The sequence below is a fragment of the Perca flavescens genome, chromosome 1 (assembly GCF_004354835.1).
Source record: "Perca flavescens isolate YP-PL-M2 chromosome 1, PFLA_1.0, whole genome shotgun sequence".
NCBI lineage: Eukaryota > Metazoa > Chordata > Actinopteri > Perciformes > Percidae > Perca > Perca flavescens.
Genome location: NC_041331.1, coordinates 5,138,576 through 5,155,000, shown reverse-complemented (window position 1 = coordinate 5,155,000; position 16,425 = coordinate 5,138,576). Strand labels below are relative to the sequence as shown.

At 44.3% G+C, this 16,425-nt stretch overlaps 1 protein-coding gene across 3 annotated transcripts in view; it reads left to right on the top strand.

Annotated features, from left to right (window-relative positions):
• znf536 (zinc finger protein 536) overlaps positions 1 to 16,425 on the top strand; it is a 336,960-nt gene that overhangs the window by 73,272 nt on the left and 247,263 nt on the right. The window contains exon 1 of one of the 3 annotated variants that reach the window (XM_028578234.1): positions 9,530 to 9,950. The exons of 1 other annotated variant lie outside the window; for it this stretch is intronic. The gene's annotated coding sequence lies outside the window, so the exon portion shown is untranslated. Of the gene's footprint in view, positions 1 to 9,529; positions 9,951 to 10,826; positions 10,896 to 16,425 lie in introns of those variants that run through there. One more of the 3 variants, XM_028578208.1, reaches the window with a different exon arrangement.

Sequence of the window (16,425 nt, the reverse complement as noted above, 5' to 3'; positions counted from 1 at the left end):
AGAAGAAATTGTTTACCGAGGTAATAAATCAAGTGAGAAGTAGGCTCATTTTCTCGTAGACTTCAATAAAAAACGACTTCTTTTTTGCTAGTCCCGCATTGCCAGACCTTCCTCCACGGCGCCGCGGAGGAGGGGCTGGCTAGTCCACACAGCATTCCTGGATGGGACGCGGAAGCTTCGTCCATTATTTTTACTATAGTCTATGGTAGTAAATGAATGGGTTTTATTGTGTCTGACTGTCATGTCTGCCCTTTACTTGAGTGGGCTTATTTCTGCGCACATACCCAACATTTGACCGACACACTGCACAGCTGCTGTGCCACACTCGGCTGGACTCCCCCCCCGAAAAACAGCATCCAAAACAGAGTCTATTTTTGGACACAATGCCTTCAACACGATAATTGGCGCGCATTAAGGCCATGACCCCTACCATCAACCGCACTGCAACATTCCTCTTAATATTACAGCATTGAGCACCACTGTACGTATGTGAAATGTTATGCCAAAGAGAAAGAATATATCCACTGTGTGATTCCTCAGTACACTGTGGCTTATGGCTGTTTGACCTGATATCTTGGGAAAGCAAAAAAGGCAGCAACCGCAGCAGCAGTGAGCGTTGTTTAGATGAAATCCCATGAGTGGAAAGAGGGACCTTTGGTTAAGAGATCTTTCCGCAGCGAAGACCAGAGCACTGCTGACAGAGGGCAAATGAAAACAAATTAATTCAGCGAGGACTGCGGTTCTATGTCTGTGTGCGTGGCTGCATGTGTCTGTGTGTCTGTGTGCATGTCTAACTCATGACACAGCCCAAAACGGCTTCTTAAGACCTGGTGACACAGGACAGGAAATTGGGATATCTGAATACTCTGAAGACCTCTTGGCTTGGCCCCACACATGCCCAGGCCCTCCCTCCCTCCCACCCACCCTCACCCCCCCCTTCCCTCCCCCACCTGCAGTAGCAGGCTTCAGCCTCTGGTGGGCACTGTACAGAGCACAGGTCTGACCCTGGGAGGATCACACAGTGATGTAGTCTGGGTGGAGGAGCCTCTTGTTTGATCCAGAGACCTTGTAGGACGCATGTTCCGGCAGTCAAGGATGTCATGATGTAGTGAAGTGGTATCTTAATTCATGCAACATGAATGTATTTTTACATACTGTGTTAGGGCCTGTTTTAGGGTTTAGGACCTCAACCTACATTGTGTGATTTTTGTTGAATCCAAACTAATCTTTAAAAGCACCAAAGTTGCACCAAAACACAAGTCAGAGGGGCCTGATAGCTTTGAAGAGAGCATAGATGGATATAACGGCTTCAGTTCCCATCCCATATCCAAACTATCCCTTCAAGCCCTCTTGCAGCCCTGTCTCCTATAAGATTGTGTTCCCATACAACTTTGCTGCATTCATAATTACATTTTGAGGGGAAACTTATTTTCTCTCTGATTACATATTCCAGTAACTACTTGGTTAGGTTATGGCAACACAAGTATTTGGTTAGGTCTTTGGAAAAGATCATGGTTTGGTTAAAATAGATTAAAAACAATGACATGACACAGAATATCCTTGTTTTGATACCGATTTGATTTCTTTTTCATCCAAGACTGAGAGAAAAGGAACTGCTGTGTGTTCATTTCATGTATGTGTATAATTGCAAAAATAATGTCAATGGGTGACCAGCAATTATGACGTATGGTGACACCTATACCTAAACCTTATAAGTCACTATAATGTGTTATGATCATTGTTGTAAAAATTTATGAATATTTATGAGTGCTTATAACTATAGTTATATAGTGCTATGAACAGATTATAATGCATTATAGGTATGTTTATAGAGCGTTATAGACATGGGCGTCATATCTCCAACTGCCAGTCAATAAATGTTTAACGATAGCAGTTGTGAAGTATTCTGTTTCTACTCAATACAACTACTATTTATTTTCATTGTCTGCAGCAATCCTCTCCAGACTTGAGGAGATGCGCCCGGGAGGCCGCAGCAACATCGCCACCCGGCCAAGACGGGCAATTATTACTTTGCTGCATCCCTGACAGCTCCCGCTGGCGTGCGCCAGGCAAATTCGCCGTCATAATAGCAATCTGCCATGGAACAAGCGCGCCTGCTCTTAAAGGGAATGTGAGATGACGCTCTTAGTGGTTTATTGCATGTTACGCCCAAACCACACCTAGCTACTTCAGACCAACCCATTTCAGATTTGCTTTGGGCGCAAGAGTCATCTCGGTCCTGAGATCCGCCCACAAAGCTACTTGCGTTTCACGTTTGATACTTGCATTTCAGATGGTTAAAATAGGGCCCTATGCGTCTAGGCATCCACCCCTGGTCTAGAACATCTCCATGTTATCTGCCTTGGTGATGTTTTATTCTACTGTTGACTCTGCAAGAGGTGACTGCTACGGTAAATGTAGCTTAATCCTGCTTTTTATTTAGTTGGTCATTTTGGTTGGCTTGTCTTGAGTTTTGTCCCCTTCTCTGGTTTATTAATAAGAATAATCAGAAACCTGCAACAGTTAGTTAGTGAGACACAACCTTGAAGCAAATCATGGATCCTTGACCTGCTTTGGGTCCAGTCGGGTCCTGTGGGCTTGAAGCCCTTGACTGTATAGCTTTCACAACAAACTGACTGAGCACCATTGCTCTCAGCATTAGAATACTGTGCTACTGTGCCAAGCCAGTGACATGGTCAAGGGTACAACAGCTGTATTTATTGTGCCGGTGGTAGTGCCAGTTGCGTTTGTCCAGCAGTGTTTACTCTCTACTAATGTGTCCTCTCCAGCTTCACTCATCTTCAGCTCAGATTTTGCAATCACAGCTGTACCTGTTTCTTATTTCCAAGGCTAGAGGATGGCCTGGAAAGATAGATAGTTGGCCGGGATTTTCTTTTGTGTTTAGTATTCATCTCATAGTTGTAACACAAGGCCCACTTGTCCTTGACTGCTTGTTACAAATAACCCACATAATTCCCACAGGCTCAGAGATAATTCACTGATAATTTAAGGCACTGGTACTGTGTAGCATTTTCCCCTAACACACACACAAAAATCAGCACATTCCTTTGTTGTTCTCTCATTGTTTCCCTGCTGCTCCTGAGCTGACACTAACCTAGTAAACCGTCTCTTTTGTTCGGGGTAACGGGAGACTGTTGCTGAAGTGTACACAGAGGTTAGTGTGACTGAGCCCCTTTTGTGGCGTGGCAGCACCTTGCACTTTATCTTGCCGTTTAGCTTCTCTTTTCACTGCGGCGCTGCGCTATCTGCTGATTTAAGGAAGTGCTGCTGAATCAGGTCAAGGAGGTGCTGGCAATTGTCAGCAAGGTAAAAAGGGCCTTAAGCGCCGACGCTCAGTGGCAAGCTTTTAAGAAATGATTAAATTTACTCCGACACTGAAACCGTTTTATACCAATAATCAGACCTGGTATGAATGTAGCAATGAATATTCTCTCTTAATGCAATTTCCCGGGACCTACACTATGGTGGAGTATTTTTGTACTGGGGCACTATAAAGAGATTAGTTTTAGTGGTAGTCTTCCCACCAGGGAGTCAATGTAATCCTACAGAGCATTAGAGAAAAGGAAACACGAGGGAAGAATGGACAAGAACGAAGTGGAGAGATGAGGATAGGAAAGGAAGGGAAAGGAAAGGAGCAGAGAGTATGGGGGAACACAAGGGGAGAGGAGTAATCACGTGTGTCCGGCGGAGGTCACCACTGGTCTGCAGGTTCTAATTATGTGCTAATAGCCACTGAGGAGGTCATTTAGAGCCATTAGCCAGTGCCTGTAGGTAGTTAACGGCCCACAGCATAACCCAGCCTCCTTAATGTTCCCTGCGAGGCCGTTAGCGCTCTGTCACCAGCCAGCTAGCTGCCTCGTTACTGCGATTAGAAACCAATTGATAGGTAATAGTAAAATATGATAGCACACTATCCAGAAAATATGGACTCTGGTGGAAAGGTGAGAGGACAGGAGACAGCGAGCGGTAGTGCACAAGAGCACCTACCCAGAGTGTGTGTGTGTGTGTGTGTGTGTGTGTGGGGGGGGAAACAGATGTCGCTCTGACGCACTAAGGGCAACAGCTGACTGATAAACTTGTGAAAAAGTTGAGTCAAATCTGGAGCTATGCTAAGATCCCCCCCAAAAGATGAGAACGTTCCAATGTTCTCACTGTGGGTGAGTCGAACGTGTGGTGGAGTGAGTGAGTGAGTGAGTGAGTGAGTGAGTGAGTGTGTGTGTGTGTGTGTGTGTGTGTGTGTGTGTGAAGGGGGGTTGTTAGTGTTAGGGTTTTGATTGCTGTTAAGTGACAAATCATGTCTATAACTAAGGAGGAAATTCATCATCGATAAGTTTCCCATTTGGTATCGCAAACTTTCGGCACTGATTGGTTTCACTCATCTCAGGAATACACATTTACACACGTACAGGTTCTCAATTACATATTTAGGGACACCTATTTTCTGCCAAAATGTTAGTTTTTTACGTAGAACCAGTGCTTTTTTTTTTTTAAATCAAAGTCTTATGTTCAAAGTCCACATAGAGTCTGCATAGGGAGGACTTCCGGGTGGATAGATGGGTCACACAAACATGGGACTTTCACCCAGGAGACCAACTGTCAATGGCATCCTATAAACTTTGACCCCCCTCTAGAAAAAAGACCTACAGTCTATGGTCAAAACACGGGAAACCCCAGATGAAACGTTCAAGAGTAATTGTAAATGTCACAGAATTATACTCAGTAACAGTATAATACAGCATTTTTCAATAATTACATGCCACTTTGCAACACAGTACGCTAATGCAGTAGAGACCTAATTTATTGAAATGATATTTCAATATCGATCCAGCTTATTACAATGTGCTGAGTGGCTCATGCTATTGCTTGGTCGCTTAACCGTACCGTAACGTTTAAGTTAAAGTTATTTTTGAGTATGATTGTTTCGACCACGGTTAACAGCGCTACGCTAACCCACGATTAGCCCATGAATTTGCCACCTAATGTCAGCTGTGTGGGTAGTCGATTGATCTAACGCCAAATTAGCCAGCTAGCGCACTCCAATCTGTCTGCCTCGCTCCCTGTCGCTAAGAGGCTTTTGTCAGGATGAGAGCAGACCACAGCCCCATGGACAGTTAGCCTCCACCCAGCCCCTACAGGAACCCCCAACCCAGCCAGCGCCGGTTGCTCACGATGCTAACGACATTAACAGAAAGTTTAGTGATCCGTCAACAACATGTTGAAACAATATGTTTCCCTCAAAAGGTAATTTAAGAATGCAGTTTAGTTGTTTGTTCCGTATATCTATGCGTATACATATATATGTGTATATACACACGCACACACACACACACACACACACACACACACACACACACGCATGCATGAAATGAACAGCAGTTCCTTTTCTCTTAGTCGTGGATGAAAAAGAAATCACAAGGATATTCTAGACCTACTATGCAGATCATTGTTCTTAATCAATTAGAGTCAGATGTTTTCATTTAGAACTATTTAATTTCTGCTCCGGGCAGACGTTGATTCATATGATTTAAATTAAAACAACACCGCTTATAAGTCAAAAGGCAGTATACTTCCTGCTCCTCCACATCCATCAAGCCCAGACAAGTTTGATCTTGAGTATACGCTCATGTCCCGGCAAATAAAAAAAATACAGTGCTTCCTGAAGAATCACACATTTGTCGGTGATGAAATCTCTAGACTGGGCTGTAAATATTTGCCGGTGCTGTGTTTGTGTGAGCGTTTCATTAACGATCGGAGCTGACAAACACGCACGCTCATTGACCCCAGTCATCAAGGGAGAGCCTGAGACAGTAGTGTGTATTTAGTGTGTGTTCGTTGGAAACGTAAATGCCTCACATGAGGGATTGATGTCACCAGTGGAGGAGGCGACTGCCGTGGAAATGAATCTGGTGTGGTAAACGTTTTCCGTAGCCAGCGCTCCTGGCTCTTATTTAAGGCCCTGTCAGAACTTGAAAGTGTAATTGATACAAATTCTAAAGTTTAATTTTTAAAGTTTACAGTCACAGAGGGTTCAGAGCTCCGGATTGTTTAAAATTGCGCTCACTCCCTTTTCATTAAAGCAGGATCGTCTGAAAACATTTGTTCATCAAAGGGTTGCTACAAATTAGACTTTGAGAAACTCAATTTGAAGCAAAGAAAAGCATTTCTTTTCCTCTGGGGAAAGCCAGAGTCTTTGCTGTGTTTGCATTTAAATATAAACTGGGCATAAAGATGCATGCAGTCATACAGACACAAACACACAGGCACACACACACTCCACACATATGCACATACTCACCCCCTAACTACATCCATTGGTAGTTCCCTCTAAACTGGCACAAGACAACAGCACGAAAAGACCCGGGCTATCATGTTGCACCCATGCTCTTAGATTGTTTCGTCTACTCGCTAAAAGTTGAAATTAGCAATAGGGCCTCTGGAGACATTGGAGGAACAGGCGGGCATGTTGTAAAATCTGGGTCTGGTCAGGGGGAAAAGAGAGACAGAAAGTCAGATGGAGATGGCCAGGGCAGTGGAATAACATCTTAATCTATCTGAGGAGTGAACAGTGGCTGGTCTGTTTTTGGAGCACACTGTCTTGGATGACTCCCAAGCAGAGGGGCAGGGAGCAGAGCCATCTTCAGCTGCTAGTCACTAACATGGCAGTAATAAGGCAGTGATGACCCTCCCAGGACTGGCGGCCAACACTCCCTCTGCCTCCCATCCCTTCGGCACAAACACACACACATAAACACAGGCCGCGCACTCGAACAGATATACACTGCAGCACCAAATCTCTTTCTCTCTCTCTCTCCCTCTCTCCCTCTCTCTCTTTGATATATTGACTCCCCTACCTGCTCACCAGCTCCAATTCATTTGGAATGGAACTTAATAGCGTGCTGAGAAGCACAGCAAGAGGTTAAAATGTGATGTACTACTGCATTTATATGCTACACTGCATGGACCCAAATTTGAAAAACATTGCAATGTGTGACATTAATTTACCGACTGAAGTATAATCAATGAGAGCAATGCAAAGGCGTGGGACTATTAATTTATGAGCCCTAATGCAAATGGAGAAGTAAAACAGAACTCAAGGCTAACAGAAATGAATGGAATGCTGGTGCACCTGTTGCAAAGGCAAACACTGTCAAGCCTTTTCCCGCGTGTCTTTACAGTACAATGTCCATCCATCACTCACTCACTCACTCACTCACTCACTTAGAGTACTCTATACAATACAAAATTCATTCATGCTTTCTCGCATTTAGGTTTCATGTAGCAGTCTCAAGGAATTTAGGATTTCGACTTTTCTGAACACGGTGAATGGCACACGAAGCTGCACACGTGCCTGTAAACCCAAATAAATCGCATTCAGTTGAAAAACTGACGCTGAAAATCATTTATACCCCAGTAGTTAACACACAGGTGCGTTCCGTCGTTTGCCAGTGATCTTTAGAAGGCAACGGGAACCACCAATATTATAAAAAAATCCATTATAATTTCATAAAATACATTTGTATTTGCTTTTTTTTGTTACGGCCTTAAAAGCCCATATCCTTGTAAAGCTTAAATTAGTTTTATACTCTGCATACAATGAACTTAAGCCACAGAGATCCATGTCAGCCTGCACAATGCGGCTGGCAAACACTTTTGCGTGGCCACTTACACATATATGGCAGTGTGCATGTGAGAGTGCAACCCTCGCTGCTATGTATTGTTAGAAATTTGCATGCTTAAGTCCATATGGCAACTTCCTTTTGACCTGCTTTCCCATCCCCGATGCATTGTCAGGGCTGTCAGCCGATAAAGAATCACTTGACTTGCTATAACAAGTTCAAAAGGAGCTGATGACGCGCTGTTGATCCATGGAGAATCGGCAAAAGGAACACCCCTACTGCTTGCTGCTATCACTCCCATAGAGATAGCCATATTATTGATGGGGAATGGTTATGCTAATTTCTTTAGGGGAGGAAAACCTTTCTATTTTTTTTTTTTTTTTTTTTTTTGAAAATGCTCAAAAAAAAAGGATGAGAGAGAAAAAAAAGAATGTCATACTTATCAAACTAAATTCCATATAACCATTTAAAGGAGCAGCATGAGAATCTGATTTTCATAGTGCATAATTAATGTGGAGTATCTTTTAAAGAGAAGGACGTGTTTTGTCTGGGAAGTGGAAGAAAGCAGATATTTAGGCTATCTATTAATGCAGGACACACACACACACACACACTCAGACATGCACACACACACTGACTCATGTGAAAATGTCTTTAAAAAGGCAAAATGACATTGTGAATAAAATTACCAATAGACTCAAAAAGAAAGAAGGGACGGATAATATTAGGCCAGTTTATATCTTAAAATGCCTAGTGTCTTTACATTTGCAATAAGGTAAAAAAAAAAGATTGATAATTTTCTTTGAACAGCAGTTTTTGATGAAAAAGTTGCATGAAGTGACTGCATTACATTCTTAAATGTGATTCGAATAAATTAAATATATTAAATAATATTAATAATAATAATAATAAAAAATAATATTATTAATTCTAATATGCTGTATGAGGTGCAGATTATGTTGGATGGAGTGTCATGTGCTCTCTGTCTGAATGACCATTCACGTGTGTGTGTGTGTGTGTGTGCGTGTGCGCGTGTGTGTCTGTCTCTGTGTCTGTCTGTGTGTGTGTGTGTGTGTGTGTCTCTCTCTCTCTCTCTCTCTCTCTGACACATACAGCATGCGACAACAAGCGGCGTGGAGAGGGGAGACAGGGTGGTGTGTGTGTGTGTGTGTGTGTGTGTGTGTGTGTGTGTGTGTGTGTGTGTGTGTGTGTTTGGGGGTCGTTACGCACAGGGTCTGTTATGAATATGACCCCGCGATATTCCATTGTGGTCCCATGTCCGGTTCTGCGGACATGTGATAGCATCTCGGCCAGTGGCATTAATGTGTCTCTCGGTTCGACATTTTGAATAATCGGGGCTGTCTGCCGTCATCCTGCCACTAGCTGTCAGCAGCACCGTCTGTCCGTCTTATCACACTCCTCTACTCATGCGCTTACATTCGAGAAAACAAGCTGTCCTTGCAACAGAGCACTTGATACTTTTTTTATTATTACCAAACCGTTCCCATAATTACCCCATAATCATTATATAATCCCATAACAAAGCCTCCATTGAAGTCCTGTCTTTTGTCAACGCTGGGACACTGAATCTATAATTGCATTATTCGGTCTCTTCCACCCCCCTATAGCAGCATAATATATCAAAACCATTCCGCAAAGAAGCTTTTAGTTGCGAGAAACAGTTCGGCCTATACGGGACGTCTTCTTGTCGTTTGTGTGTGTGTGTGTGTTTTCTTTTACGCGTTGTGCAAAAGTTGTGCCAACTTCAAGTTCAAGGGTCCTGTTGGAAATATACCCCCCCCAAAAAACCAAAAGAAAAATTATTCGCTTCTTTTGCAAACAGAGCGGGGCTCTTTTAAAAAAAAAAAAAAATCTTCAGAGAGGTGTGTAGAAATGCGCCCGTTCGCAAATTGGACTCGTCGCATTATTGATATATCATATTTTCAAATCATTCCGTTCATTCTCTATTGCGCTCGCAGGCAGTAAGAATAAATCGGCAATACATTGAGAGAGGGGGAGAGAGAGAGAGCGAGAGAGGGGGAAAAAAAGAGGCAAAAGCGAGTTCCCCGAGGAGCGGTTTTGCGTTTGTATGCATGGGGATTGGCAACACAACGGGGCTTATTTACATTAAATACGCCACAAGGTTACAGTGCAGACAGATGAGCGTCATTTTTATCACTCATTACTTCTCTTAAGCGGTGACTGACGCTCAGGACGCACGGGAGGCAACACTCATTTATCCTGGAGTTCTTTTAAGGCGAGCAGAAGAGGAGAAAGACTCGACACAGGTCACTTTAAAGAAAAAAAAAAAAGGTAAGGAATTCTACTTTTTGGAGTGGTTTTGTGACCTGGGTGTTTCTACGCGGAGCGGGTTTGTTATCCAAGGCGATTTTTGAACGCGTGCACGGGTGCCGAGAAGCGGCGAGGCTGGCTGCGTGTGAACGGTCATGTACAAGAGGGGGGTGGCGGGGGTGGTGGGGAGGGGGGCAGATTTTCAAATAATAATAAAAACATTTTAAAACAAAAGAGTGTTTGTGGCCACTTCAAGGTCAGAAACAAACTAAGGTGCCGGGGGAATGTTTTTTTGTTGTTGTTGTTTTTTTTTCTCTCGCCGCGGTGCCACAGGACATGGAATGATGAGGGGATTATTTCGGTAAAACGAGGTTTCTGTGCATCAGCTGCTTTTTATCCCCCCCTTCCTCGTCAACGGCGAATACCGCAAGACCCGGGCTGTATCCAGCCCAGTCTGTCGGCTCTGCTTCGCTTTCTACAACGGAGTGCCCTTTTTTTTTAACGGTACAATGCATTTCACCTACCAGATAGGGGGAGTCCAAGCTGAAAGATGAAGGGAATATATGCTGATGCCCGGCGAAAAGCATCAATGCAAAACGTTTACCTTTAGCAGACCGCGGCGCAGAGAGAGAGAGAAAGGGTCAGAAAAAGAAAAAGCCAGAAGAGAGACGAAGTAATAAAGCCGTTTTAACATTTTTGTTTTAACATTTCAAAGTCAGGATGCGCGGCAGGGAGTAGGGACAGGATCGAGGAGCGGACAGGCTTTAACAGGTCCGAACTGAAGCGCACTTTTCATCAACACCACCCCCCCCCTACCACCACCACCACCCCCCTCCCCTCAGTCATCCGACAAGAATATGATTCGGTCAAATCATATGGACATGGCTCATTATTCAATGAACACTATCTCTCCCGACGCATCGTTTACGCGCAGGAGTTAGCCGGCGCTTCGGCAAATTTAAAAAGGTAAGGAGAAGAAGTGTGGAGCTTCTACTACACCACTTGGCTTTTACTGAGGGGGGGCTTTGGAGTGTGTAACTCGCTGGGAAGTCGTTTTTTTTTTTTTTTTTGTTGAGGTGGAAAGGATTGGGCTTGTTTGTGGGGGTGCATCGCAACGGGGGGGGACCCCTCTCCACAACCCCTCCACCCCACCTGATGTCTCCCCAATCATGATTAGAAAATAACAGAGCAATTATCCGGAGCGAGGGACGATCGTAAAAAAAAAAAAAAAAAAAATAAAACAGCGAAAGAAAAACTGCGACAAATGAAGCAGCTGGGACCGAGACACGGGCTGCGATGCTCGGCGCCTTCAAACTCAACGCGAGACAATTTTTGTGTGTAGTTTTCCGAGCATGGAATAAATCCGAATAAGTTCCGTTCACCCGTTGCATCGTGGTGTCTTACTCTGTAACGCTGCGTGTGCGTAAAAGGCGTTCGAGCGCACGGCTTGGATTTGCGATACACTGCGAACACAGATCCGCGACACAGTAATGGGACTTTGAGAAAAGTCCAGCCGTGTTCCCCCCGTGTTAAATGTGTACATGGGGGACTTTCTACCGACGCCCGCACTTGTGCTGACAGAGCGACAGACAAAGTTTCCCCGGCGCGTTTTTCCACCATGTGTCAAAAAAAAACTTGTGAGATGGAAGAAGAGCCGGTGAGACCTGCCATTTTGTGCAGTGATCGACCTCTCTTATGAATAAGCTGCCCCGGCATTCTGCTTAGAGGAAGACGTTGCGATGGTATTCAGACTCAGGCGAGGCGAGGGGGGGGTAAACACATACGGTATTAGCAGCGGTGGAATTGACATTTTTAGGAACCGGTGTCACTCTTAATGCGGGTGTGTGTGTGGAGGGGGGTTATTTGGAGAAAGTTAGAGCGAGTCAAAAGGCTACAGGAGGCTGATAGATATCCGTGTCTGCATGTGGAAATTTAAAATGACGGAGCCCTTAAACCAATAATATATATATATATTTTTTTTTGGAAGAGGTTGTGATATAGACTATGTGACATGTCATTGACCTCATGCTTTCAGAAGTTCATCTCCTTTTTTTTTTTTTTTTTTTACCAGAGGTGGTTTATTTTTAGGATATCCTAAAGATCCAGCCGTTTGAGCGCGAATCATGTGCAAAAAAGGAAAAAATCTAATCTCTAACCGGTTGCCGAATTCCCACATCGAGGCTCACATGTCCGAATTTGTGCTTGAATGATGTATTGAATTATTAGTAATATGTGGCACCAGGGATGAGCCTTGTAATCCCATTTAAAGCCTCTGTTCTGTGTCGCCCTGCGTCTTGGGTGGGGAGGACCCCTTCTTTTTTTTTTCATTTTTCCTTTTCTTGGAAGTGAAGTTGACCCCTGAGTGATCTGACCCGGGTTATCCTCCAGCCACTTCCAACAGCTCCCAGAGGGTTGCACAATGGCCGCGAAGACACATGTCATCCTTCCCTAAAAATACTCAACAATGTCTATTGCGTTGTTTTCCCCACTGTTTCCCTAACCTTCTCTAAAGTTGTCTCGAGCCAAAAGAAAAGAAAAGGAGAAAAAAAAAAAAATCTTACCTCTTCCTCATATTCATTGTGCAAAGGAAAGAGGATAAATAGATGTAGTGTGTGAGTTGAGATGCTGTCATTGTTTAATGGTATGCACCAGGCGGATATTATGTCTGAAATAGTGTCTGGGCGTAAACCCTTTTTCTCAGCTCCTTTTCATTCCCTTATTGGAGATGCAATAGCAAATGGATAACTGTCCCCCCCCTCACACACACACACACACACACACACACATTCCCCCCACCACGCTTCTCTCTGACAGTTCAGGCTGCCTTCAGCGACCTGTCTGCCCTGCACTGGACCCTCTTTTCTTTTCTACAAGTTCAAATGTTGTCGTTCTTTTCCGTGGAGGGGGGGATATATATTTTGGGAAGAGATGCTGTGTTTGAGAAAAGGCCTCGCTTTGCAGAATGGCCTGTTTGAGGAATTCATCTGGTGAATGTGGTGTTCAAGGCCTCGGTGGTTTGTGTTAGCAATTTATTTTTCATATTATCCGTCAGGCCTGCTTGAGATTTTTTTTGCATTCATCCGGCAGTCAGGTTCCATTTTAATATTGCATCGTACTCACTGATGAATTATCCATTTCATTGTCAGTATCGTTGTCATTAAAATAATGGGGCTTTTAAAATGTGCAAGCATTCTTTATCTTCACTTGGTGGCAAGTTTAAATAGATACACGTGCAATGTTTATGGATGGGATGTTTTTCGATTTTTGATTTTGCAGTCAGGGTGAGATTTCTAAGAGCGGAAAGCCGCACACGTGTAACTGTACAGCACACGGATTTTGACATTTTTTCTTGAGCTACAACTTTCTGATCGACAGAGCCCAAAATGTGTTCCGTGGAGGCGGCCCGTAGTGAGCGCCGTTATTGGCTGATCTTGCATTAGTTGCTTTCCCACCTGTGCCTGGGGCCGTGTCAGTGTTGCTAAGGGGGCCGCGGGGCCGTGACTGACTGCGGCGATACACATCTCTCAGCTGAAAAGCAGGCTGGTGGGGGGAGCGATGAGAGAGACAAGGGGGTGGGGGGAGAGAGACAGAGAGATAGAGAGAGAGCATGGCATGCAAAGGATGGCATTAAATCAGTCCTCTTTTCAGCAGGCTGTCAGTCAGTCAGTCAGTCAGTCAGTCAGTCAGTTCACCGTGGAGGAGACCCACTCGACTGAAGCCGCAGCGTTGTCAGTCCGACACCCGGTGAATTATTTTGCATGTTGACACGTACACAATCAAATTTTTTGTTTAGTTTTTTTCTGAAAAGGAAAAAAAACGTTTTAAGAAAAAGAGAAAAAAAAAAAAAAATCCCAACACTCATTTAACAAACACGCATTAAAGAAGGCAGCACATGAGCAGACATCCCATCGCAAAAACACACAAACCCGCAGTGAAGTGGTCGCATAAAATTACATAATCTAGCAGTACAGAAAATGTGTGTGTATAATCAATGGGACAACACATAAATCCAGTTCTCCTGTTGCAGTCAGTGATGTGTGCATCTCCGCACACGCGCGCACGCACGCACACACACACACACACACACACACAGAGTGTAGTCCACAGTCAGTCACACAGGCAGCCTCACTGTGGCTAGTTGATCCCCCTTCTCATGTAATTAAAGGGGAGAGGGCTCCAGCTGTACAGGCTGCGAGGCCAGGGCTCCCAGTCCGCTGGGATCAGGGCGCTGGTGGGCAGGCCAGATCAGGCCAGCTCTGCTCATCAGACAGCCATTAATTGATATGTGCAGTCATTGTGGAAAGCACCCTCCTCTCTCTGTCTCTCTCTCTGTCTCTCTCTCTGTCTTTCTCCGTCTCTGTCTCCGTTTACCTACTGGGTGAAGGCTTTGGTTAGAGCTGCAAAGATTCATCCATTAATCCATTAGTTTTCAACTATTGAATCAATGGCCAGATATTCTGGTACTCTGATTCTCATTTTTGTTGAAAAAAAAAAAAAAAAGTCCCACATTCTCTGACTCCAGCTTCTTAACGGTGAATATTGTTCTAGTTTTCTTCCCTCCCCTGTGACAGTGAACTGAACATCTTTGAGTTGTGGACAAAACGAGACATTTGAGGACGTAATCTTGGGCTTTGGGAAACACTGATTGGAAAATAAGAACAGATGAATCCACAATGAAAAGAATCGTTGGATGCGGCCCTACTTATCTCTGGATTCTGGTGTCGCTTCTTCTGGTTCCGAGCTGCTCTCTCTTCACACAGGCCACAGTGCAAGGAATGCTGCGTACATGTATTCCAGTACGCCTGTATGTACTGTATGTGAGAGAGAGAGAGAGTGTGTGTGTGTGTGTGTGTGTGTGTGTGTGTCCCGCAGGGGGCAAGGACGGTGTTAAAGGGGCTGTAACACACAGGCGTTAGTCTGGGTTGAGCCTTGTAGCTCCATGACCCTGATCTCCAGAGTTCAAGCCAGACAGGCGAAGATGTCGGCGATCTGGGCTTGCAGTTGCCGCGTGAGGCTAATGTGACAAGCACTCTCTTGCACCGCACACACACACACACACACACACACACACACACACACACACACACACACACACACACACACACACTAGCATTGACTCGAATGTGGGATGTGAAGTCAAGAAGAGATTGTCCTGACCACAACACACCGCACACTACATTTCACACGTTTAGAGAGAAAAACCTCAAACGTGGAGATTTCCTATCACATTTGTTTGAATTTCTGTCGTCGAAAATGTTTGAAATCCGATTTTTTTGGTCTTTTTTTTTTTTGGCACCATCAGCCCACAGGGGTGTGATGCCCAACTTGTATTTCTGAGGAACAGCAATTAGGATTTATTCCGCTATTAAATCGCAGCGGGGGAAGTTTTCCAAAGTTAGTGCCGCTGACCTTTTTCTCATTATTTGGCCTTCTTTTTTTAGGATCTCATTTGTTGAAATGAATATGTAAAACCGATGAGTGTAATTTTTTTCGTCCTTCATATTGAGTGTTGTTGTCCTGTCATGTTCCAGTTACTTCTTATTCAACCGCAGATTCTACATAGTGCTTTTTGTTCGAAATTAGGACCAAAGTAAAACTGATTGCAGAAAGGCTGCCTCTGTTATTGGACGATATATAAAAAGCAAATATGGAAGAGACCATTATCCAGGAATGAATATGCTATCAATTAGCATCTAGCTGTGTGAATGATCAGCTTTATTGAATCATTGTTTATAAGTCAGTGTCTCATCCTGTACTTCTGAGTGGGAGTGTATGATATTTTCCCCCCTCCCGGTATGTTCTTTGCCCTGAGAGCTTGATAAGGACCTTGGGGGATGACTTGGGTTGGCACGGCGAGGAGGGGGGAGGCGGGGTTAATCACGGACGTCAGTTTGATCTAAGAATAAAGAGTGTGGGGCAGATGAGGCGCTGACAGACAGACCTCGACTCAGTCCTCTCATGCCGGGGTGCCATCACAAGGAGCGTCTGCCTGTCTGGGCAGCCGGGGGAGTCGGGGGGGGGTGTGTGTGTGTGTGTGTGTGTGTGTGTGTATCTGGACAGTAGGAGAGGTCGAAGTGGTCTCACATAGGGCCGCAACCTACGATTCCTTTCATATGCGTATTGACCTGTCAATGGCTGTCCTGACTAACGGACTAGTTGTTTGGTTCTAAAACGTGTCCGAGAAATGGTGAAAAATGTTTACCGTCACGGAGCGGGGGGACACTGAAGATGTTTGCATTCGTGATGCTGGAATCACAGAAGTTTTGACCTTTTTGTTCATAAAAAGAAATGCGATTCAACGGGATTTTAATAGTTGGCATTTCATTTAATAGTTGGCGACTAATCAATTAATCGATTAATCTTTAGTCTCGGGAATAGAGGTTGGCAAGCGAGCGTGCGCAAGTAGGGTCTATTCAATTAAAAAAAAAAAAATCAAAAATCTTTTCCTCCGTCACAATCTCCCTCTGTTTTCAGAGGCAGACCTGGTTAAATAAGC